The following is a 25,037-nucleotide window of genomic DNA, read 5'->3' as shown; positions in this document are numbered from 1 at the left end:
CATTAGCATGCTAACATTCTCACAACTATGCTAACAGTTGCCGTATGCTAACTATTATCCAGCACAGAGTATCACAAAGCAGGATTTTTCAGTTTCAGCGTACCAAATTAGTGATAAAAAGTTAGCATAAGACATTAGCATGCTAACATTCTCACAACTATGCTAACAGCTACCGTATGCTAACTATTATCCAGCACCGAGTATCACAAAGCATGATTTTTCAGTTTCAGCATACCAATTTAGCAATAAAAAGTTAGCATAAAACATTAGCATGCTAACATTCTCACAACTATGCTAACAGTTACCGTATGCTAACTATTATCCAGCACCGAGTATCACAAAGCATGATATTTCAGTTTCAGCATACCAAATTAGCAATAAATAGTTAGCATAAAACATTAGCATGCTAACATTCTCACAACTATGCTAACAGTTACCGTATACTAACTATTACCCAGCACCGAGTATCACAAAGCAGGATTTTTCAGTTTCAGCATACCAAATTAGCAATAAAAAGTTAGTATAAAACATTAGCATGCTAACATTCTCACAGCTATGCTAACAGTTACCGTATGCTAACTATTATCCAGCACCGAGTATCGCAAAGCAGGATTTTTCAGTTTCAGCATACCAAATTTGCATTAAAAAGTTAGCATAAACATTAGCATGTTAACATTCTCACAACTATGCTAACAGTTACCGTATGCTAACTATTATCCAGCACCGAGTATCACAAAGCAGGATTTTTCAGTTTCATCATACCAAATTAGCGATAAAAAGTTAGCATATGACATTAGCATGCTAACATTCTCATAACTATGCTAACAGCTACCGTATGCTAACTATTATCCAGCACCGAGTATCACAAAGCATGATTTTTCAGTTTCAGCATACCAATTTAGCAATAAAAAGTTAGCATAAAACATTAGCATGCTAACATTCTCACAACTATGCTAACAGTTACCGTATGCTAACTATTATCCAGCACCGAGTATCACAAAGCATGATTTTTCGTTTCAGCATACCAATTTAGCAATAAAAAGTTAGCATAAAACATTAGCATGCTAACATTCTCACAACTATGCTAACAGTTACCGTATGCTAACCATTACCCAGCACCGAGTATCACAAAGCAGGATTTTTCAGTTTCAGCATACCAAATTAACAATAAAAAGTTAGCATAAAACATTAGCATGCTAACATTCTCACAACTATGCTAACAGTTACCATATGTTAACTATTATCCAGCACCGAGTATCACAAAGCATGATTTTTCAGTTTCAGCATACAAAATTAGCGATAAATAGTTAGCATAAAACATTAGCATGCTAACATTCTCACAACTATGCTAACAGTTACCGTATGTTAACTATTATCCAGCACCGAGTATCACAAAGCAGGATTTTTCAGTTTCAGGATACCAAATTAGCAATAAAAAGTTAGCATAAAACATTAACATGCTAACATTCTCATAACTATACTAACACTTACCGTATGTTAACTATTATCCAGCACCGAGTATCACAAAGCATGATATTTCAGTTTCAGCATACCAAATTAGCAATAAATAGTTAGCATAAAACATTAGCATGCTAACATTCTCACAACTATGCTAACAGTTACCGTATGTTAACAATTATCCAGCACCGAGTATCACAACGCATGATATTTCAGTTTCAGCATATCAAATTAGCAATAAAAAGTTAGCATAAAACATTAGCATGCTAACATTCACACAACTATGCTAACAGTTCCCGTATGCTAACTACTATCCAGCACCGAGTAGCACAAAGCAGAATTTTTTAGTTTCAGCATACCAAATTAGCAATAAAAAGTTAGCATAAAACATTAGCATGCTAACATTCTCACAACTATGCTAACAGTTACCGTATGTTAACTATTATACAGCACCGAGTATCACAAAGCAGGATTTTTCCATTTCAGCATACCAAATTAGTGATAAAAAGTTAGCATAAAACATTAGCATGTTAACATTCTCACAACCATGCTAACAGTTATCGTGTTTTAGTAGAGTTTGCAATCGTTTACCCCACAGTCACACAACTTCCACCTTGACATGTATCAACACTTAGCATTGATATGTCACACATGCTAACCATTAGCATGCTAGTGTAGTATGCTAACTGTTTTTTTAAATCTAATTTTGCAATCATTTACCCCACAGTCCCACCGCTTCCACCTTGACATGTATCAACTCTTAGTATGCTAATGATTGCATGTTAATATTAACATGCTAACTTTCTCAGCTAATGTATTTATTTTTTGCTAATTCCGCACTAATACATTTAAGAGTTACATACCTTGGTATGTGACACATGCTAACTGTTAGCATGCCAGTGTAGTATGCTAACTTTTTTAATCTAATTTTGCAATCATTCACCCCACAGTCCCAAAGCTTCCACCTTGACATGTATCAACTCTTAGCATGCTAACGATGGCATGCTAGTATTAGCATTCTAACTTTCTCATCTAATTAAATATTTTATTTGCTAATTCCGCACCAATACTGTTTAAGGTCACATACCTTGGTATGAGCCACATGCTAACTGTTAGTATGCTAAACTTTAGCATGCCATTGTAACATGCTAACTTTGTTTTAATCTAATTTTGCAATCAATTACCCCAGTCACACAACTTCCACCTTGACATGTATAAACATCTAGCATCCCAAGGATGGCATGCTAATATTAGCATGCTAACTTTCTCAGCTAATTAAACCTTTTTTTTTTTAACAAAATTGGCAAAAACGTTAGCAGCCTAACATTTGCATGCTAAAATTTTAGCCAAATTTACAGCCATACACTTTAGACTTGGAAAAATTGGCTCAAAAGTTAGTTTTAGCCAACTTTTATGGCCAAACACCTCAGAAACATACAAAGTTATAAAACTGGCTAAAAAAAAGTTAGCATGCTAATGTTAGCATGGGGACTTTTTAAGCCAACTTTACAGCTTTAGGTCCTTCATACCGACAGCCATCAGACTGTATAATGCATATGTTCCTTGACTGCACTTAAATGTAGAATATATGTAGAATATATTTATACTATTCATATATTATATATATGTTATACATTATTATTTATTATTATTATTGTCTATTGTGAGCGAACTATGTTGCTAAATTTCCCCCAGGGATCAATAAAGTACTTTCTATTCTATTCTATTCTTTACACTTTAGACTTAAATAACTTGGCAAAATTGGCAAAAACGTTAGCAACCTAACATTTTCATGCTAACATTTTAGCCAACTTTACAGCCATACACTTTAGACTTGGAAAAAATGGCTCAAAAGTTAGCATGTTAACCTTAGCATGCTAGGTTTTAGCCAACATTTACAGCCAAACACCTCAGAAACATACAATTTGGTAAAACTGGCTAAAAAAAGTTAGCATGCTAATGTTAGCATGAGGACTTTTTTAACCATGGAATTGTTAACGTGGACCCCGACTTAAACAAGTTGAAAAACTTATTCAGGTGTTACCATTTAGTGGTCCATTGTACGGAATATGTACTGTACTGTGCAATCTACTAATAAAAGTTTCAACCAATCAACCAACTTTACAGCTATACACTTTAAACTCATATAATTTGGCACAATTGGCTAAAACGTTAGCATAATAACATTTTTATGCCAACTTTTTAGCCAACTTTACAGCCATAAACTTTAAACTCATAACTTACATAACACTACCACCACCATGCTTGACGGTATGCATGGTGTTCCTGGGATTAAAGGCCTCAGCTTTTCTCCTCCAAACATATTGCTGGGTATTGTGGCCAAACGGCTCCATTTTTGTTTTATCTGACCACGGAACTTTCCTCCAGAAGGTATTATCTTTGATGTCAGATGACACAAAAATGGAACTGTTTGGCCCAGGAACACCATGCCTATCTTCAAGCATTTTCAGTAGAGCCATAATAAATTCATAAAAGAAGCAAACTTCATGAATTTTGTAACCAAGTATGTGCTCCAATCACTCTATCACAAAAAATAAGAGTTGTAGAAATGATCAAGGCAGCTATGACATATGTTCTTTATACGTGTACGTAAACTTTTAATCGTGACTTTATGTACATGTGATGGTTGAGTTTTTCTTTTCTTTTTTTCTTAAATTGTCATATAGGGTATTGTGTGTAGAATTTTGAGGAGAAAAAATATCTATTCCTTTTTTTTTAGAGAAAGCGAAGTGTATTTTACTTGCACAATGTCAAAGACTTGCTCAAAAAGGTTCATTTTGTCTTCTTCTTTATATACTTTTTAAATTTTTTTAGTAATTCAATCATATTTTCGCTATATTAGATAGCATTTTTATTTATTTCACCTTATTTTAAGGTAAAAAAAAATTAGATGGCATTTTTATCTATTTCACTTTATTTTAAGGTAAAAAAAAAAATTAGATGGGCCCTGCGATGAGGTGGCGACTTGTCCAGGGTGTACCCTGCCTTCCGCCCGATTGTAGCTGAGATAGGGGCCAGCGCCCCCCGCGACCCCGAAAGGGAATAAGCGGTAGAAAATGGATGGATGGATGGATGGAAAAATTAGATGGCATTTTTATTTATTTCACTTTATTTTAAGGTAAAAAAAAATAGATGGCATTTTTATTTATTTCACTTTATTTTAAGGTAAAAAAAAATTAGATGGCATTTTTATTTATTTCCTTTTATTTTAAGGTAAAAAAATAGATGGCAATTTTATTTATTTCACTTTATTTTAAGGTAAAAAAAAATTAGATGGCATTTTTATTTATTTCACTTTATTTTAAGGTAAAAAAATTTAGATGGCATTTTTATTTATTTCACTTTAAGGTAAAACAAAATTAGATGGCATTTCTATTCATTTCACTTTATTTTAAGGTAAAAAAAATTTGATAGCATTTTTATTTATTTCACTTTATTTTAAGGTAAAAAAAAATTTGTTAGCATTTTTATTTATTTCACTTTATTTTAAGGTAAAAAAAAATTAGATGCCATTTTTATTTATTTCACTTTATTTTAAGGTAAAAAAAATTAAATGGCATTTTTATTTATTTCACTTTATTTTAAGGTAAAAAAAATTAAATGGCATTTTTATTTATTTCACTTTATTTTAAGGTAAAAAAAATTTGATAGCATTTTTATTTATTTCACTTTATTTTAAGGTAAAAAAATGAGATGGCTTTTTTATTTATTTCACTTTATTTTAAGGTTAAAAAAAATAAATGGCATTTTTATTTATTTCACTTTATTTTAAGGTAAAAAAAATTAAATAGCATTTTGATTTATTACACTTTATTTTAATGTAAAAAAAATTAGATGGCATTTTTATTTATTTCACTTTATGTTAACGTAAGAAAAATCAGATGGCATTTTATTTATTTCACTTTATTTCAAGGTAAAAAAAAATCAGATGGCATTTTTATTTATTTCACTTTATTTTAAGGTAAAAAAAAATTAAATGTCATTTTTATCTATTTCACTTTATTTTAAGGTTAAAAAAAAATCAGATGGCATTTTTATTTATTTCACTTTATTTTAAGGTTAAAAAAAATGCCACCTAATACACCGAAAATATGGTCTGCTTACGAGGAAATGTGAAAAAATTATTTCAAGCACTTGTTGCTGAGTCGGCATTACCCGAGAAAGTGAAAGTGAAAGTTAATCCCTGCTGGCGGGATTCGGACGAATCGAACCAGGACATCCGAGGGCATCTTTGGGACTCCTTTTAACCGGGAGTCAGGCGTCACCTGGACTCGGACTCAGCGGGACCCGGAGCCTGGAAGAGTATTTCAGCTAATAGTCCCCTCAATCGCCTCTTCATTCCACAGGTTTATTTCCCGCCCTTTTCACCCGCCGCAGTCAAGCTATGACTTGCACTTATTTCCCTTCTCAGTTGCAGCCCACAACATTCCTTCTTCCTGAAACGTCTTCCTCTGGAACAAAGGCAGGAAAAGAAGGGTGTTTAAGGCTCCTGGACTCGCCGCGGTCCTGCCTGGGTGTTGGCGGTCATGACAGCGTGGGCCTCAGAAGGGGGTCCAAGGTGTGGCCCCCCCCCCGGGGGACGTTCGTGGTCTGGGCAGCAGACCACGGACATAGAGTGGCCCCACATCATTATGTTGGATCCACTATGGACTGGACTCTCATACTATTATGTTAGATCCACTATGGACTGGACTCTCACACTATGATAACCAGTCCCAGCTGGGCAATCTACTCACCAGTCAGCTGGACTTCGAAGCCGGGCCATACTCACTCCCATCTCGCAGATAGATGGACAACATTCACACTCACATTCACACACTAGGGCCAATTTAGTGTTGCCAATCAACCTATCCCCAGGTGCATGTCTTTGGAGTCGGGAGGACGCCAGAGTACCCGGAGTGAACCCACGCAGTAACGGGGAGGACATGCAAACTCCACACAGAAAGATCCCGAAAACTACTCAGGACCTTTGATATATATTGTTTGAATATATAAAAAAATCGTAGAGCTATACTGCCCCCTTACGTCTGTGCCGTCAACCTTTTTTTTTTTTTTTTTTTAAATGTCCATTGTGATTTCCATTCATTGCTTCAAAGTCGGGCTCTCCTGCGATATCCATTTCCTAGTTACAACAGTGTGGGCCTCAGAAGGCGGTCCAAGGAGACCAATTGTTGGAATTGGGGGTTAAATCACAAAAAAATATTCCTGGCCGCGGCACCGCGGCTGCCCACTGCTCCCCTCACCTCCCAGGGGGTGATCAAGGGTTATGGGCCAAATGCAGAGAATAATTTCGCCAAACCAAGAGTGTGTGTGATAATCATTGGTACTTTAACGTTAAGGTGCGGCCCCTGGGGGACATTCGGGGTCCGGGCAGCTTGTTGTCTGTGAAAACGGTAAAAAAAAAAAAAAAAAAGTAAGAAAGATGAGCGATAAAGTGGAATGTGATGAAACAACATTCACACTCACATTCACACACTAGGGCCAATTTAGTGTTGCCAATCAACCTATCCCCAGGTCCATGTCTTTGGAGGTGGGAGGATGCCAGAGTACCCGAAGGGAACCCACGCAGTAACGGGGAGGACATACAAACTCCACACAGAAAGATCCAGAGCCCGGGATTGAACCCGAAACGACTCAGGAACTTTGATATATTTTGTTTATAAATATAAAAAAAAAAATTGTAGAGCTATACTGCCCCGTTGCGTCTGTGCCGTCAACTCTTTTTTTTTTTTTTTTTTAAATGTCCATTGTGATTTCCATTCATTGCTTCAAAGTCGGGTTCTCCTGCGATATCCATTTCCTAGTTACAACAGTGTGGGCCTCAGAAGGCGGTCCAAGGAGACCAATTGTTGGAATTGGGGGTTAAATCACAAAAAAATATTCCTGGGCGCGGCACCGCGGCTGCCCACTGCTCCCCTCACCTCCCAGGGGGTGATCAAGGGTAATGGGTCAAATGCAGAGAGTAATTTCGCCAAACCAAGAGTGTGTGTGATAATCATTGGTACTTTAACTTTAAGGTGCGGCCCCTAGGGCACATTCGGGGTCCGGGCAGCTTGTTGTCTGTTCAAACGGTAAAAAAAAAAAAAAAGTAAGAAAGATGAGCGATAAAGAGGAATGTGATGAAACAACATTCACACTCACATTCACACACTACGGCCAATTTAGTGTTGCCAATCAACCTATCCCCAGGTCCATGTCTTTTGAGGTGGGAAGACGCCGGAGTACCCGGAGGGAACCCACGCAGTAACGAGGAGGACATGCAAACTCCACATAGAAAGATCCCGAGCCTGGGATTGAACCCAAAACTACTCAGGACTTTTGATATATATTGTTTATATATATATATATATATTTAAAAAAAAATGTAGAGCTATACTGCCCCCTTACGTGTGTGCCGTCAACTCTTTTTTTTCTTTTAAATGTCCATTGTGATTTCCATTCATTGCTTCAAAGTCGGGCTCTCCTGCGATATCAATTTCCTGGTTACAACAGTGTGGGCCTCAGAAGGCGGTCCAAGGAGACCAATTGTTGGAATTGGGGGTTAAATCACAAAAAAATATTCCTGGGCGCGGCACCGCGGCTGCCCACTGCTCCCCTCACCTCCCAGGGGGTGATCAAGGGTAATGGGTCAAATGCAGAGAGTAATTTCGCCAAACCAAGAGTGTGTGTGATAATCATTGGTACTTTAACTTTAAGGTGCGGCCCCTGGGGCACATTCGGGGTCCGGGCAGCTTGTTGTCTGTTCAAACGGTAAAAAAAAAAAAAAGTAAGAAAGATGAGCGATAAAGAGGAATGTGATGAAACAACATTCACACTCACATTCACACACTACGGCCAATTTAGTGTTGCCAATCAACCTATCCCCAGGTCCATGTCTTTTGAGGTGGGAAGACGCCGGAGTACCCGGAGGGAACCCACGCAGTAACGAGGAGGACATGCAAACTCCACATAGAAAGATCCCGAGCCTGGGATTGAACCCAAAACTACTCAGGACTTTTGATATATATTGTTTATATATATATATATATATATTTTTAAAAAATTGTAGAGCTATACTGCCCCCTTACGTGTGTGCCGTCAACTCTTTTTTTTCTTTTAAATGTCCATTGTGATTTCCATTCATTGCTTCAAAGTCGGGCTCTCCTGCGATATCCATTTCCTAGTTACAACAGTGTGGGCCTCAGAAGGCGGTCCAAGGAGACCAATTGTTGGAATTGGGGGTTAAGTCACAAAAAATTATTCCCGGGCGCGGCACCGCGGCTGCCCACTGCTCCCCTCACCTCCCAGAGGGTGATCAAGGGTAATGGGTCAAATGCAGAGAATAATTTCGCCAAACCAAGAGTGTGTGTGATAATCATTGGTACTTTAACTTTAAGGTGCAGCCCCTGGGGGACATTCGGGGTCCGGGCAGCTTGTTGTCGGTGAAAACGGTAAAAAAAAAAAAAAAAAAAAATGTAACAAAGATGAGCGATAAGTTGGAATGTGATCAAACAAGCTGATATTTTCAAACTAATCATTGTTATAATATACTTAAGTAACCTGGAACATAAAGTTTTGTCTTGAAATATTTATCATATTTAGTTTATTTTTATTTATTTTGTATTTATTTTAATTTTTTTTATGAATTTATTAATCAATCCAACAAAACAATACATAATAAAGCAATCAAATTCCAAAACCAAACCCGACCCAGCAACATTCAGAATAGCAATAAACAGAGCAATTGAGGACACACAAACATCTAAAAGTAGTGAAACGAAAATTAATATTATCAATATTAGTAACAATTTCAAAATAGCAATGATAAAAAAATTCCTCATTGATATTATCATTAAAAGCGTTGATACAAATAATAATTTAAAAAAAATTAACAATGCATCGCATCTCATAAGCTTGATAACACACTGTGTCCAATATTTTACACAAAGATATAATAAGTCATATTTTGGTTCATTTAATTTCCTAAAACAAATTTCAATAATGGGTCCCATATTCCAATTTATGACACATTATTATCTAAACTAAATGCAGTTTTTTCTACTGATATCATCTCAATAGCTTTTGTATACCAGTCAGTATGAGATGGACTATCAACATTTATCTATTTTTAAACTTTTTCTATGAAAAATAAAAAAATAAATACCAAATAGCACCGGAAGACTTTGACTTGTCTGTGTGAGGTTCTTGGTGGGAAATGTTTAGACACCCCTCAACAAAAGCAGAAGCTCTTAAAAAAAACAAAAATCTATATTTATACACTAGTGTTGTGCCAGTACTAGTATAGTACCACGCTACTACTAAATCATATTCAGTACTATACCGCCTCTGAAAAATAAAGGTTCCCCCACTCACTCATCGTCGTCACGTGGTGACATTGCTGGATTTACGAGCAGAGGAGCATGTTGGGCAGCGCACACACACAGAGTACTTACAAGCAGACGCAGTGTGTGGACAGAGAAGGGAGAATTGATGCATTTTGGGGTAAAAAGTCAAGATAAAGGTGAAGTTATAACACTGAAACACCCTCAGGAAGAGCTGCTTTAAGACATGGCTAGCTAGATAGCAGTTAACATACAAGTCACAGTGTTTTAGCTACTTTTAAATCACTAATCCTCGTGTGCATGGTGACAAATAAAGTAAGTTTCTTCCAAGTATCATTATCACTGGAGGACGAGGAATAGCTAAACATGCTTCACTCCACACCGTAGGAGGATACAATAGCTCACCGACGTCAAAATGTAAACAAACGCCATGGGTGGCTCTACACTGCACATCCACTGTAATGATACCAAGTACAAGAGCGTTTCTAGTCGATACTACTATGATTAAATATTTTTTGGCATCACAACATCTTCTTTTATTTTCAAACACATTGTATTATTTTTATACTTTGAATATGACCACTGTATGTTCCTGTAACTACTTGGTATCGGATCGATACCTAAATGTGTGGTATCATCCAAAACTAATGTGAAGTAGCAAAATAAGTGATTATTACATTTTAACAGAAGTGTAGATAGAACATGTTAAAAGGGAAAGTAAGCTGGTATTAACAGTAAATGAACAAGTGGGTTAATAATCCAGTTTTACAGTTTGTCCCTCATAATGTGTACAAAATAATAGGTGCATAAATGACACAATATGTTACTGCAGACTAATTAGGCGTCTTTGTTTGTTTACTTACTACTAAAAGACTAGTTGTTTAGTATGTTCACTATTTTATTTAAGGACTAAATGACAATAATAAACATATGTTTCATGTACACTATGTTAGATGGGTCAAATGCAGAGAATAATTTCGCCACATCTAATGTGTGTCACAATCATTGGTACTTTAACTATAACACAATAATATCCAGCTGCTAGGTTCACACTAATAAAAATAATTGGTACTTTTTTGCGTGTTACTCATAAAAATTGTTTTTTATCACACATTTTAGAGTCTCTTCAAGTCCGACATTAACTTGAGATTACAGTTGCAAGTCCAAGACATTAGATGGCATGTATCGTTTTTGTTGTTCCGGTTTTTGTTGCGCCCTACAAAGTGTTAATACTGTAAGCATTGTACTAATTGATCGTAACGTGCGTCTTGTAGTTCTCACCAACACATTCGTAGGTGTTGAAATTGCCATGTAAAACCGCTAATGCTAATCAGCAGCATGTCAATAGCAGACCCAACACATATTAGCATCAAGCTAGCGCAATTTTGTGTTTTCCGAGTCAATTTCTTTGTTGGCTTTTAAAACTGCAACATAACGTTTTTTAATTCTATGTTTTGTATGTATAATTTTTTTGTTGGTAAACATTGTCGTACTGCTCGTTTTATCTTTCGGGTCATATATGGGTCTGTTTACGCCATTGCCACTTAAGGGTATTTTAATAAGGCTGACAAACGCCCATCACTTTCTGAATGACACTATTTATTTTTAGTCCCGCTAGCAGCTAATTATATGTCGCCACACACAGTGTGGAGACGCTCCCCAAAGCTAATAATAATAATAATTATTGAACATACACTGCATTAGCTTCATCATGTATTATTATCACTGGAGGACAAGACTGAGAACGCAAGCCAGGAACAGGCATGCTATTAACAGGAAATCAACAAAATAAAAGCCTACAGAGAAGATGATATAACAAGTATTGTAGAGGAAAGGTGAGCGATCCATAAATTGTTGGTGTCGATACCAAAGGCAGTACCTTGAAGCAGGGTTATCCAACTGGTGCCCCAGGGGCCAAATCCGGCCCCTGAGTTCAGTTCAAATTTTCAAAAAATGTTGAATATGACTAAAGTGGTGAAGCTGTATTTTGATTTGTGTTCAAATGTATTTATTTTTATAATATCTATTTTATTATATTCATATTTAATATATATTTTTTGCTATTCACTTTATTACATTATCTATTGATAAGAATTAAAATACAAAATTAAGATTACTAATGTCAGTGTCAATATTTAAGTGGGCCCTGGGCCCCTCTGTAGTTAAAAATGTTGGGCCACAAAATCAAAAAGGTTAGAAAACACTTATTCCAGGGGCCACCCAAAAATATGGACCCGCTGCTATACACTTTTCCACCACTTGTGGCAGTAATGACACCATCAAACAAACAGAAGAAGACTGGAGCTAAAGTCATAGAGAAGTTTCTTTAAGCGCAAAAATTTGGACTAAAGTGGAGAAGCTTTATTTTCATTTGCACTCTCATTTTACTGACAGCTTAAAAGAATAAAAAATAAAAACATTCATTAAACATATCCAAATTAAATTTAGTTTGAATGTATTTTATTCATATTTAATATATGTAGTTATATTTATTTGTTATTAATTTGACCACAGTAACTATTGAATAGGATTAAAATACAAAAGTAAGATTACTAATGTCATTGTTAATATTTAAGTGGGCCCTTCGTAAGTTCAAAAATTATGACTAAAATGCAGAAGGTTTTTGATAGCTTGAAAAAATATTTTAAGATAAATTGAGTTTGAAAGTATTTTATTTATATTTAATTAATGTAGTTAAACCAAAAAACCTGCATTTAAAAATAATTTTCAATTCAATTTAATTTGATTTATATTATTTATAATTATGAGTGATAAAGCATTATTTTTATTTACACTTTTATTTTTTTAACAGCTTATTTAAAAAGACATACATTTAAAAAAAGATGTATTATTAAATTTAGTTTAAATTGCATTTATATTTAATCAATTTAGTTATATTTATTTGTTATTATTTGACCACTGTAACAATTGAACAGGATTAAAATACAAGAAAGAGTAAGACTACTAATGTCAGTGTTAGTATTTAAGTGGGCCCCGGGCCCTTCTTAAGTGCAAAAATTATGACTAAAGTGTTTTTATTCACACTTAAATTTTTTATAGCTTAAAAAACAAAACAAAACATACATTAAAATATTTAAAATTAAATTGAGTTTGAATGTATTTTATTTATATTTAATTGATGTAACCATATTTATTTGTTATTAATTTGACCACAGTAACTATTGAAAAGGATTAAAATGCAAGAGTAAGAGTACTAATGTCAGTGTTAATATTTAAGTAGGCCCCGGACCCCTCTGTTGTTAAAAATTTTGGGCCACAAAGTCAAAATGGGAGAAAATTCGGCCCAAGAGGGCCACCAAAAAATACAGGCAGCAGTGGCACTCAGTTGTAATACACTTTTCCACCACTTGTGGCAGTAATGACAACATGGAATAAACAGATTATGTCTGGAGCTAAAGTCAAAGAGAAGTTTCTTCAGCGCAAAAATTATAACTAAAGCAGAGAAATAGGATTTTCATTTGCACTTTAATTTCATTGACAGCTTTGAAAAAAAAACATACATTAAAAATATTTTAAATTAAATTTAGTTTGAATGTATTTCATTTATATTTAATTAATGTAGTTATATTTATTTGTTATCATTTGACCAGGGTAACTATTGAATAGGATTAAAATACAAGAGTAAGACTACTAATGTCAGTGTTAATATTTAATTGGGCCCCAGGCCCCCTCTAAGTGCAAAATTGTGACTTAAGTGGAGAAGCTGTAGTTTTATTTACACTTTAATTTTTGTGATAGCTTGAAAAAAAACATACATTAAAAAATATTTCAAATTAAATTTAGTTTGAATGAATTTTATTTATGTTTAATTAATGTAGTTATATTTATTTTTTAATAATTGGACCACTGCAACTATTGAATAAGATTAAAAATAAGAGTAAGATTAATAATTCAATGTTAATAATTAAGTGGGCCCCGGGCCCCTCTGTTGTTAAACATTTTGGGGCACAAAGTCCAAAAAGTTAAAAAAAATTTCTCGAGAGGGCCACCAAAAAATTCGGGCCACAGCGGTACTCAGTTGTAATACACTTTTACACCACTTGTGGCAGTAATAACACCATCAAACAAACAGAAGAAATCTGGAGCAAAAGTCATAGAGAAGTTTCTTCAGCGCAAAAATTATGACTAAAGTAGTGAAGCTGTATTTTGATTTGCACTTTCATTTGAAAAAAATAAAAAGTTAAAACCTTAATTAAAAAATATTTAAAATTACATTTAGTTTGAATGTATTTTATTTATATTTAATTAATTTAGTTATATCTATTTGTTAATAATTTGACTACTGTAACTATTGAATAAGATTAGAATGCAAGATTATTAATGCCAGTGTTAATATTTAGGTGGGCTCCCCTTAAGTGCAAAAATTATGACTAAAGTTGAGAGACTGTAGTTTTATTTGCACTTTAATTTTTCTGACATCTTAAAGAAACAACAACAAAAAACAGTCATTAAAAATATGTTTTGAATTAAATTTCTTCTGAATGTATTTTATCTATATTTAATGAATTTAGTTATATTTATTTGTTATTAATTTGACCACTGCAACTATTGAATAGGATTAAAAATAAGAGTAAGTTTACTAATGTCAGTATTAATATTTAAGTGGGCTCCTTTTAAGTGCAAAAATTATGACAAAAGTTGTGGTTTTATTTGCACTCAAAAAATTTTGATAGCTTAAAAAAACTAAACAAAAAAAACACACATTAAAAAATGTATAAATTAAATTGAGTTTGAATGTATTTTATTCATATTTCATTAACATATTTAAATGTATTTGTTATTCATTTGACCACTGTGACTATTGAATAGGATTAAAATAGTAGAGTAAGATTACTAATGTCAGTGTTAATATTTAAGTGCGCCCATCTTAAGTGCAAAAATTATGACTAAAGTGGAGAAGCTGTAGTTTTATTTACACTTTAATTTTTTTATAGCTTAAAAAAACAACAACAAAAAACACATTAAAAATATTTAAAATTCAATTTATTTTGAATGTATTTTATTCATATTTCATTATTGTACTGTATTAAAATATATTTGTAACTAATTTAACCACTGTAACTATTAAATAGGATTCAAATTAAGTTCAAAAATTATGACAAAAGTGGGAAAAGGTGTAGTTTAAGTACACTTTAATTTTTTTGGATAGTTTGAAATAAAAATATCCATTGAAAAATATTTCAAATTAAATTTAGTTTGAATGTATTGTATTTATATTTAATCAATTTAGTTTTATATATATTTGTTATTAATTTGACCACTGCAACTATTGAATAAGATTAAAATACAAGAGTAAGTTTACTAATGTCAGTGTTAATATTTAAGTGGGCCCCTCTTAAGTGCAAAAATTATGACTGAAGTGGAGAAGGTGTAGTTTTATTTACACTTAAATTTTTTTGATAGCTTAAAAAAACTACACAAAAAAAACACACATTAAAAAATGTTTTTTAAATTAAATTGAGTTTGAATGTATTTTGTTCATTAATGTATTTAAATGTATTTGTTATTCATTTGACCACTGTGACTATTGAATAGGATTAAAATAGAAGAGTAAGATTACTAATGTCAGTGTTAATATTTAAGAGGGCCCCTCTCATGTGCAAAAATTATGACTAAAGTGGAAAAGCTGTAGTTTTATGTACACTTTAATTTTTTCATAGCTTAAAAAAACAACAACAAAAAACATACATTAAAATATTTTAAATTAAATTTAGTTTGAATGTATTTTATTCATATTTCATTATTGTACTGTATTAAAATGTATTTGTAACTAATTTAACCACAGTAACATTAAATAGGATTAAAATTAAGTGCAAAATTTATGACAAAAGTGGAGAAAGTGTAGCTTTATTTACACTTTAATTTTTTTCAGTTTAAAATAAAAAAATACATAAAAAATATTTCAAATTAAATGTAGTTTGAATGTATTTTATTTATATTTATTTAATTTAGTTATATATATTTGTTATTAATTTGACCACTGCAACTATTGAATAGGATTAAAATACAAGAGTAAGTTTACTAATGTCAGTGTTAATATTTAAGTGGGCCCCTCTTAAGAGCAAAAATTATGACTAAAGTGGAGAAGCTGTAATTTTATTTGCACTTAAAAATTTTTGATAGGTTAAAAAAACAAAACAAAAAAAACATTAAAAGATGTTTTTTTAAATTAAATTGAGTTTGAATGTATTTTGTTCATATTTCATTAATGTATTTAAATGTATTTGTTATTCATTATTGAATATTGAATATGATTAAAATAGAAGAGTAAGATTACTAATGTCAGTGTTAATATTTAAGTGGGCCCTTCTTAAGTGCAAAAAATATGCCTAAAGTGGAGAAGCTGTGGTTTTATTTAAGCTTACATTTTTTGGATAGCTTGAAAAACAAAACAAAACATACATTAAAAAATATTTAAAATCAAATTGAGTTTGAATGTATTTTATTTATATTTAATTAATGTAGTTATATTTATTTGTTATTAATTTGACCACTGTTACTATTGAATAGGATTAAAATGCAAAAGTAAGATTACTAATGTCAGTGTTAACATTTAAGTGGGCCTCTCTGTTGTTAAAAATTTTGGGCCAGAGAGAATTTTGGGTCAAAGTCAAAAAGGGGAGAAAATTCTGCCCAAGCACTCAGTTGTAATACACTTTTCCACCACATGTGGCAGTAATGACAACAGCAAACAAACTGAAGAAGTCTGGAGCTAAAGTCATAGAGAAGTTTCTTCAGCGCAAAAATTAGGACTAAAGTGGAGAAGCTGTATTTGTATAACACTGTGTCGGGGTGGACTCGTGTCCACTCAGTCTGTTGCCGTAGCAACCCCTGGCGTCCACACATCACCGTCCACGGGCCGGGAGTTCCCCCCGCCAACCCCTCAGTGACTCACCCCCCCCCCCCCCCCACCCCCCCTCCACTACATCAGCTGAGGGCCAGAGTCAGGAGACACCCGACCAGGAAGGAATGTGTGTGTGTGTTTGTGGGAGGGGCTGGAGTAGCGGGGTGGAGCCAGCCGAATGGGGGCGTGGACCGGAGGAAGGAGGCGGGGCCAAAGTAGGCGGACGGGTAGTCTCTCTTGTTTGCACTTTGCCAGGCTGACTCTGAAGTTTGTGTTCCTGAGACCAGGAGGAATTTGGCTTGAGGTCGACCGAGCGGACCCCCTCCAAAAAAAAGGTGAGTACCGTCCCACACACGACCAAAGTCTCGCTCTTTGTGCCACGTTTTAGGCGGCCTCAGCATGGCCGTCCACCCGCTTCTCCATTCCTAAGTTACCCTAGGGCAGGGCGGAGGAGGTGAAGACAAGTTTGTTCACTTTTTTGGGGCCTCTGGCACATGTTTGCAATCTCATGACGGCTGGGAAAAGTGAAAGAAATCTAGGTAGATGTGTCGGGCGTCGGCACATGGGTGTACTTTCGCGTGTGTGTGTGTGTGTGGGGGGGGGGGGTGGGGGGGGGGGGGCGCCGCCCAACCCTCGACCACTCCTTTTTTTCACGGTGGAGCGAAGCGGCACATTCCAGATGTGCCGGTGACACGACTCACGCCCTTTTGAGAAGAGAGACAAACAGCAATGTCTCCGAGTGGGATTGTTCTTGTTCGAATGTGAATAAAATGTGTGGGAGTGCGCTGGAAAGGGGGGAGGGTGGTGTTCTCCACAGTTATTTTAAGGAGTGGCGGCTGACGAGTCAGGACTCATCTTCGCTTCTCAGCGGTTTTTTTTTTTTTACGCAGTTTCCTTAAGCGGGAATTTTGTTTGCGGTCGTCGCGGGGCCGCCCATGGCAAACTTTATTTTCAGCCCATCCCTTCCCATTTTTTTTTTTTTTTTATATTCATGTGAAATGTTTTTTAGAGCTTTTTAATATCAAACTTGCAAATTAATAATACAGATTTAAAAAAAAATAGATATTTAGTTTTAGCAAAGTTTCCTGCACATTGAGCTGATTGCATCTTTTGTAAATAAAACATCAATTTAAACTGCCTTGAACGCTGAAAAATTGCATTTTAATTTGTCCAAAAACAAAACAAAACAAACAAACAAAAAATTAAAACAAGCTATGTATACACTTTTTTTTATAATATATTTTTTAAATAAAACTTACAAATTCATGGTGAAAAAAATAAAAAATATATTAGATATATATATATACACACACACACAAATTCATGTTATTTCTTATAGGTTTATTTTCTTAAAAAACTAAAAAATACTATTTATTATATATATATATATATGTATATATATATATATATATATACTACGATGAGGTGGCGACTTGTCCAGGGTGTACCCCGCCTTCCGCTCGATTGTAGATGAGATAGGCGCCAGCGCCCCCCGCAACCCCAAAAGGGAATAAGTTTTTTTCTATATTTAATTTTATTAGACCTTTTTAAAATCAAACTTGCAAATGAATAATACTGAAAAATAAAATATTTAATTATAATTTTTTAGCATAGTTTCCTGCACATTGATCTGATTGCATCTTTCGTAAATAAAACATAGAGTTAAACATTTATACTTAAATATAAAAAAATAAAATTATATTTTATATATATATATATATATATATATATATATATATATATTTGTCATTAATTTGTTTTTTGTTTTAGTTTTTTAAGAAAATAATATATATACGTGTATATATATATATATATATATATATATATATATATTTATACAAATCTAAGTTATCTGTTCTTCCAATTATATGTTATTATTTTAAATTTATTTTCTTAAAAAAAAAAAAAAAAAACCCAGAAAAAACATAAATAATTAAGAATCATTAATTTAAGTTATACCCCTTGATAAATTGGGGTGCTGGCAACAAGCTAAACATGTTTATAGTCCACTCCCATTCCAAAAATATTTTCACACATTTTTATTTATTTACGTGAAACTAAGGCCATATATCGATATACGCAATATATCGCGGGTTTGTCTCTGTGCGATATAGAAAATGACTATACCGTGATATTCGAGTATACGTTCTCACGCAGTTGTTTTTAGCTGCGGGCATTAAACTACAGACTCTTCCCACTCCTTGTGTCTCCTTCTCACAAAGTGTAAGCGCACCTTCTTACATACGTCACATACTGTCACGTCATTCGTCACAAGCGTATACGCCCTCGCAGGGCAGAGAGGTAACAGCAGGAGTAACGTTAGCTGTGATGCTAGTGGAGCCGTGCAAGTGGGAATACAAGAGAAAAAGATGCGAATCTGGCAACAAATGAAGGAAGAATTAATTCCCAAGAAAAACAGCATAGGGTCTGGACTTTCACTATCATGTTAGATCCACTATACACTAGACTTTCACTTATTTGTTGGATCCACTATGGACTGGACTCTCATACTATTATGTTAGATCCACTATGGACTGGACTCTCACACTATGATAACCAGTCCCACCTGGGCAATCTACTCGCTCCCATCTCGCTTGTGGTTCGGCTTCAAGCGGGAATATGTCGTATGAACAACTTTAATTTGTCAAGTGTGGGGCACAAGCGTTGCTACCAAAAGTAGCATTACTGCTAATATGTAGCATCATTTGAAAAGTCACCTGCTAATAACTGTTTAATAAATACAGTTTTGGTCAATTGACTTAATTGTGATTTCCTTCTCTGTATGAAAGTTTAAAATGAGCATATATTAATGCAGTATGAAGAAAAATGTTTTATGTAGACACATAGAATCATCATACTGCTGTGATTATATGTGTCGAGTGTTAATTCAAGACTAAGGGAAAATACTGAGATATATATCGTCTATCACGATATGGCCTAAAAATATTGTAATATTTAAAAAAGGCCATATCGCCCAGCCCTACGTGAAACTTATATATATATATATATATATATATATATATATATATATATATATATACATACAAATATATATATATGTATTTTTTTTTAATATTTTTAAAATCAAACTTGCAAATGCATATTAATGAAATAGAAACATATCTTATTTTTTGGTCTGATTGTGTATTTTGTTAATAAAATATTAATTTGAACTACTTTGAATGTTGAAAATTTGATTTTAATGTCTCTAAAACTTTTTTGTTGTTGTTACACATACCTGTTATTTTTTATTCCGATTATATTTTAGGTTTATTTTCTTAAAAAAACAAGACAATTTAGTTACAGTCAGAAGGGGATTCATATGGCCCCATTCATCACAGATTACTTGACACATGAAACATGACAAATTTGGGGCGTGCACTATCCACTTTAGCCATCGGACGGCGATAGAGTGTTGAATTTCCCAAAATGGGGTTTCTAGCAGCGTCAGTTGTTATGTAGATTGGTGCTTTTCATCATTTTCAGCAGACTGCATTGGAATATGATTACTCCCCCCCCCCCCCTATTTTCCTCTCACGTGAGATCTCGCAAGAAATATTCCCTACATTAAAATTGATTACCCCATTACAAAATGTTTTTACACTTTTTTATATTTATATAAAATGAACTTTTTTTTTAGGCTTTTTTAAAATCAAACTTGCAAATTCATGGTAAAAAACAAAAACTTTTTTAAAAATCTGATTGCTTATTTAATAAATATTACCTAAAACATTGAACATTTTTACTTTAATCCCTGATTTAAAAAAAAAACCCAAAACATTTAAAATGTATTTTCTTAAAAAAAAAAAAAAAGGGACTGAAACTCCTTTAAAGGCCACGCCCCCCGGCCACGCCCCATTACAAAATGTTTTCGAACTTTTTTTATATATTGAACAATTTTTTTTAGGCGTTTTTAAATCAATCTTCCAAAATTCAGGGTACAAAAAATCTTATCTTTAATCTGATTGCATATTTCATAAATATTACCTTAAACATTGAACATTTTGACTTTAATCATGCAAGTATTATTTTTTATATTTCAAGTTTATTTTCTTTAAAAAGAAATAGATAATAAATTTAAATTCATACTTAAGTTGTGTCCCTGGCTAAAATGCGGTGCTGGAAGCACAATTTAATTTAGAGTCGATGCCCCATTACAAACATTTTTCACACCTTTTTAGTTTTTTAAACATTTTTAAGCCTTTCTTAATTTAACTTGCAAATGCAAGGTAATTTTAAAATAATTTGTTTTAGGCATAGTGTCCTGCACATTGACCTGATTGCATATTTGATAAATATTAACTTAAACATTAAACATTTGGACTTTTATCCCTCAATTTTTTTTTTTTTTTTTTAATATATTTTAAGTTTCTTTTCTTAAGAAAAAAAGAAAGAAGTTTAAGTTGTATCCCTGGCTAGAATGCAGTGCTGGAAGCAGGGTTTAATTCAGAGTCCACGCCCCATTACAACATTTTTTTTCACACTCTTTTAGTTTTTTAAACATTTTTAAGCCTTTTTTAACTAAACTTGCACATAAGAGATACTTTTTTTAAATTATTTTTTTAGGCAAAGTGTCCAGCACATTGACCTGATTGCATAGTTAATTAATATTACCTTAAAAATTTAACATATTGACTTGTATCCCTCAATTTAAAAAAAATATATTTTAAGTTTATTTTCTTTGAAAAAAAAAAAAGAAGACGTTTCAATTCATACTTAAGTTGTGTCCTTGGCTAAAATGTGGTGCTGGAAGCCTAATTTAATTTAGAGGCCAGCCCCACAACCCTGTTACAAAAATGTATCACATTTTATGTTAAACTATTTTAGGGTTTTTTAAGATAAACTTGAAAACGCCTGACAAAAACCCAAACATTTTTTCTTTTAGCAAAGTGTCCTGCACTTTGACCTGATTGCATATTTCATAAATATTGCCTTGAACATTGAACATTTTGACTTTAATCCCTTAATTTTTTTAAATTTTAAGTTTATTTTATTTAAAAAAAATAAAAGACGTAAAAAATCTTACCTAAATTGAGTCTCTGGCTAAAATGTGGTGCTGTAAGCAAAATTTAATTTAGAGTCCACGCCCCTTTACCAAAAAGTTTCACACTTTTTTAGTTTTAGAATTTTTAACTCTTTTTTAATTAAACTTAAAAATGCAAGACTTATATATATATATATATATATATATATATATATACATATATATATATATAATGTATCACATTTTATGTTAAACTATTTTAGGGTTTTTTAAGATAAACTTGAAAACACCTGACAAAAAACCCAAACATTTTTTCTTTTAAGCAAAGTGTCCTGCACATCACTGATTGCATAATCCATAAATATTACCTTTAACATTGAACATTTAGACTTGAATCCCTCTATTTTTTTCATCCATATTTTAAGTTTATTTTCTTAAAAAAAAAAAAAAAAAAAAAAAGTTAAAATTCATACTTAAGTTGTGCCCCTGGTTAAAATGGAGTACTTGAAACAAAATTAAAATCAGCGGCCAGCCCCCCCAACCCGTGTTACAAAAATGTTTCACACTTTATGTTAAACTATTCTAAGGTTTTTTAAGTAAACTTAAAAACAGATGACAAACCCCCAACATTTTTCTTTTAGCAAATGTTTAAGAGTAATTTAAACAACCTTCAAAACAGACAAATTATACTTGTTAATATATTTCTACATATTTGAGTTTATTCCATTTAAAACATTGAAATAAATTAAAAATTCATATTTTAGTTTAATCCCAGCCTGAAAGTAAGAGTTTTATTACAAAAATTGTTATACTTTTTTTAAAAACCAAAATTAACTTCATTTTACGCATGTTTCGCAGTTAAAAAAATAATAAAAATTACACCGTTTTGCGTGACTTCGAACATAGTCCCAGCCCCTACCTGCTCCGTCATTGATAACAACATTGTTTTTTTAATCCTGGAAGTTTAGTGATGGGAAATGTTCCAGGAACATTCACAACTTATTGAATGAGTTTGTTTCAGGAGAAAACATTAAATTTAATTCAAGTTGTATGAAAATGATTGACAGTGTAAAAGATTTTAAAGAGGCGGGTGGCCTTCACCTGGAATTTTGCTCAGGTCCCCGATTTTGCCGGGTGCGGCCCTGGATTTGTAAAGTGGGAAATAACTCAGTAATTACACCTTGTAGCTGGGGAGCGACACTGTGTGTGCGTGTGTGTGTGTGCTTTAGTGTGTGTTTATGAATATATGTGCGTCTGTGTGTGTGTGCTTTAATGTGTGTTTATGAATATATGTGCGTCTGTGTGTGTGTGCTTTAGTGTGTGTTTATAAATATATGTGTGTCTTGTCTGTGTTTGTGTGCGCTTTAGTGTGTGTTTATGAATATGTGTTTGTGTACGTGTGTGTGTGTGTGTATGAATATGTGTGTGTATTTATGAATATGTGTGTGTCTGTGTGTGTGCTTTAGTGTGTGTTTATAAGTATGTGCGTGTCTGTGTATGCGCGCTTTTGTGTGTGATTATGATTGTGTGTGTGTATGTGTGTGTGTGTGTATGAATATGTGTGTGTATTTATGAATATGTGTGTGTCTGTTTGTGTGCTTTAGTGTGTGTTTATGAATGTTTGTGTGTGTGTGCGCTTTAGTGTGTGTGTTTGTGTGTTCATGAATATGTATGTGTATGAATGTATGTGTCTGTGTGTGTTATAGTGTGTGTTTATGAATGTTTGTGTGAAGTGAAGTGAATTATATTTATATAGCACTTTTCTCTAGTGACACAAAGCGCTTTACATAGTGAAACTTAATATCTAAGTGTGTGTGTGTGTACTTTAGTGTGTGTGTGTGTTTGTGTTCAAGAATATATGTGTTGGTGTGCTTTATGTCTGTCTGTGTGTTTGTTTGTGTGCGTATGTTTGTGTGTGTGTGTGTCTATTTGTAAATGTGTGTGTTTATGTCTGTGTTTTGTTTGTGTGTTTATAAATAAGTGTGTATGTGTGTGTTAATGAATATGTGTGTGTTTATGAATATGTGTGTGAGTGTGGGCTTTAGTGTGTTTCTGTGTGTGTTTATGAATGTATGTGAGTGTGTTTATGAATATGTGTGCGTGTGTGTTTATGATTGTGTGTGTACGTGTGTGTGTATGAATATATGCGTGTGTGTGCTTTAGTGTGTATGTCTGTGTTTGTGTGTGTGTATGAATGTGTGTGTGTGTGTGTTTATGAATGTGTGTGCGCATGTGGTTTAGTGTGTGTGTCTGTGTTTATGTGTGTGCTCATGAAAATGTGTGTGTGTAGTTTAGTGTGTGTGTTTATGATTACGTGTGTGTGTGTATGCGCGTAAGTGTGTGTGTGTATGTTTATAATTGTGTGTGTATGTATGTGTATGTTAATGAATACCTGTGTGTGCATGTTTTTGTGTGTGTAGGTTTATGTGTGTGTTTATGAATAAGTGTGTGTGTGTTTGTGTGTGTATGTGTGTAATGCGTCTGTGTTTATGAATGTGTGTGTGTGTGCGTGCATTTATGAATGTGTGTGTGTGTGTCAATGTGTGTGTGCGTGTGTTTGTGAAAATGTGTGTGTGAATATGTGTATGAATGTTTGTGTGCTTTAGTGTGTTTAGCAATGTGCGCGTGTGTGTGTGCATGTATTTATGACATTGTGTGTGGATGTGAGTGTGAGTGTTTTTGTGTGTCTTTATGAATGTGTGTGTGTGTGTGTGTGTGTGTGTGTGCCTGTGTATGTCTATGAATATTTGTGTGTGAGCACGTGTGTTTGTGCGTGTTTTTGTGTGTGTATGTTTATGTGTGTGTGTTTATAGAATATAATAGAATAGCTGAGATAGGTGCCAGCGCCCCCGCGACCCCAAAAGGGAATAAGCGGTAGAAAATGGATGGAAAATGGAAGAATAGAATAGAATAGAATGTACTCTATTGATCCCTTTGGGAAATTCAGCACCACAGTTCGCTCACAATAAACAATGATAATAATAAATAATTTAATATTTATAATATATCATATATTTTATATATAATATATGAATAATATAAATGTATTCTACATTTAAGCACAGTCAAGGAACATATGCATTATACAGTCTGATGGCTGTCGGTATGAAGGACCTACCTGTTTAATTCCCTGTTGCATTTTGGGAGTCTGAGCCTTCCACTGAACGTGCACATTCTCTCCGCAAGGTCCGAGTGTAGTCGGTGGGAGGTGTTGTCCATAATGGCTAGGAGCTTTGCTAGACTTCTCCTCTCTGACACCACCACCAGAGAGTCCAGCTCCACTCCCGCCAAGTTACTGGCCTTCTCTACCAACTTGTCCAGTCTGTTTGCGTCCCTCACTCTCAGCCCGCGGCCCCAGCAAGCCACGGCGTACAAGAACGCGTCCGCC

At 33.8% G+C, this 25,037-nt stretch overlaps 1 protein-coding gene across 2 annotated transcripts in view; it reads left to right on the top strand.

Moving 5' to 3' along the window:
* The first annotated feature begins 16,849 nt into the window (after positions 1-16,849).
* LOC133541138 (epithelial membrane protein 2-like) overlaps positions 16,850-25,037 on the top strand; it is a 30,147-nt gene continuing 21,959 nt past the window's right edge. For both annotated transcript variants that reach the window (XM_061884246.1, XM_061884245.1), the window contains exon 1: positions 16,850-17,000. The gene's annotated coding sequence lies outside the window, so the exon portion shown is untranslated. The remainder of the gene's footprint in view (positions 17,001-25,037) is intronic.

The sequence above is a fragment of the Nerophis ophidion genome, linkage group LG23, assembly GCF_033978795.1.
Source record: "Nerophis ophidion isolate RoL-2023_Sa linkage group LG23, RoL_Noph_v1.0, whole genome shotgun sequence".
Taxonomy (NCBI): Eukaryota; Metazoa; Chordata; class Actinopteri; order Syngnathiformes; family Syngnathidae; genus Nerophis; species Nerophis ophidion.
Note: the sequence above shows the minus strand (reverse complement) of the source record. Positions and strands in the feature narration are given on the sequence as shown.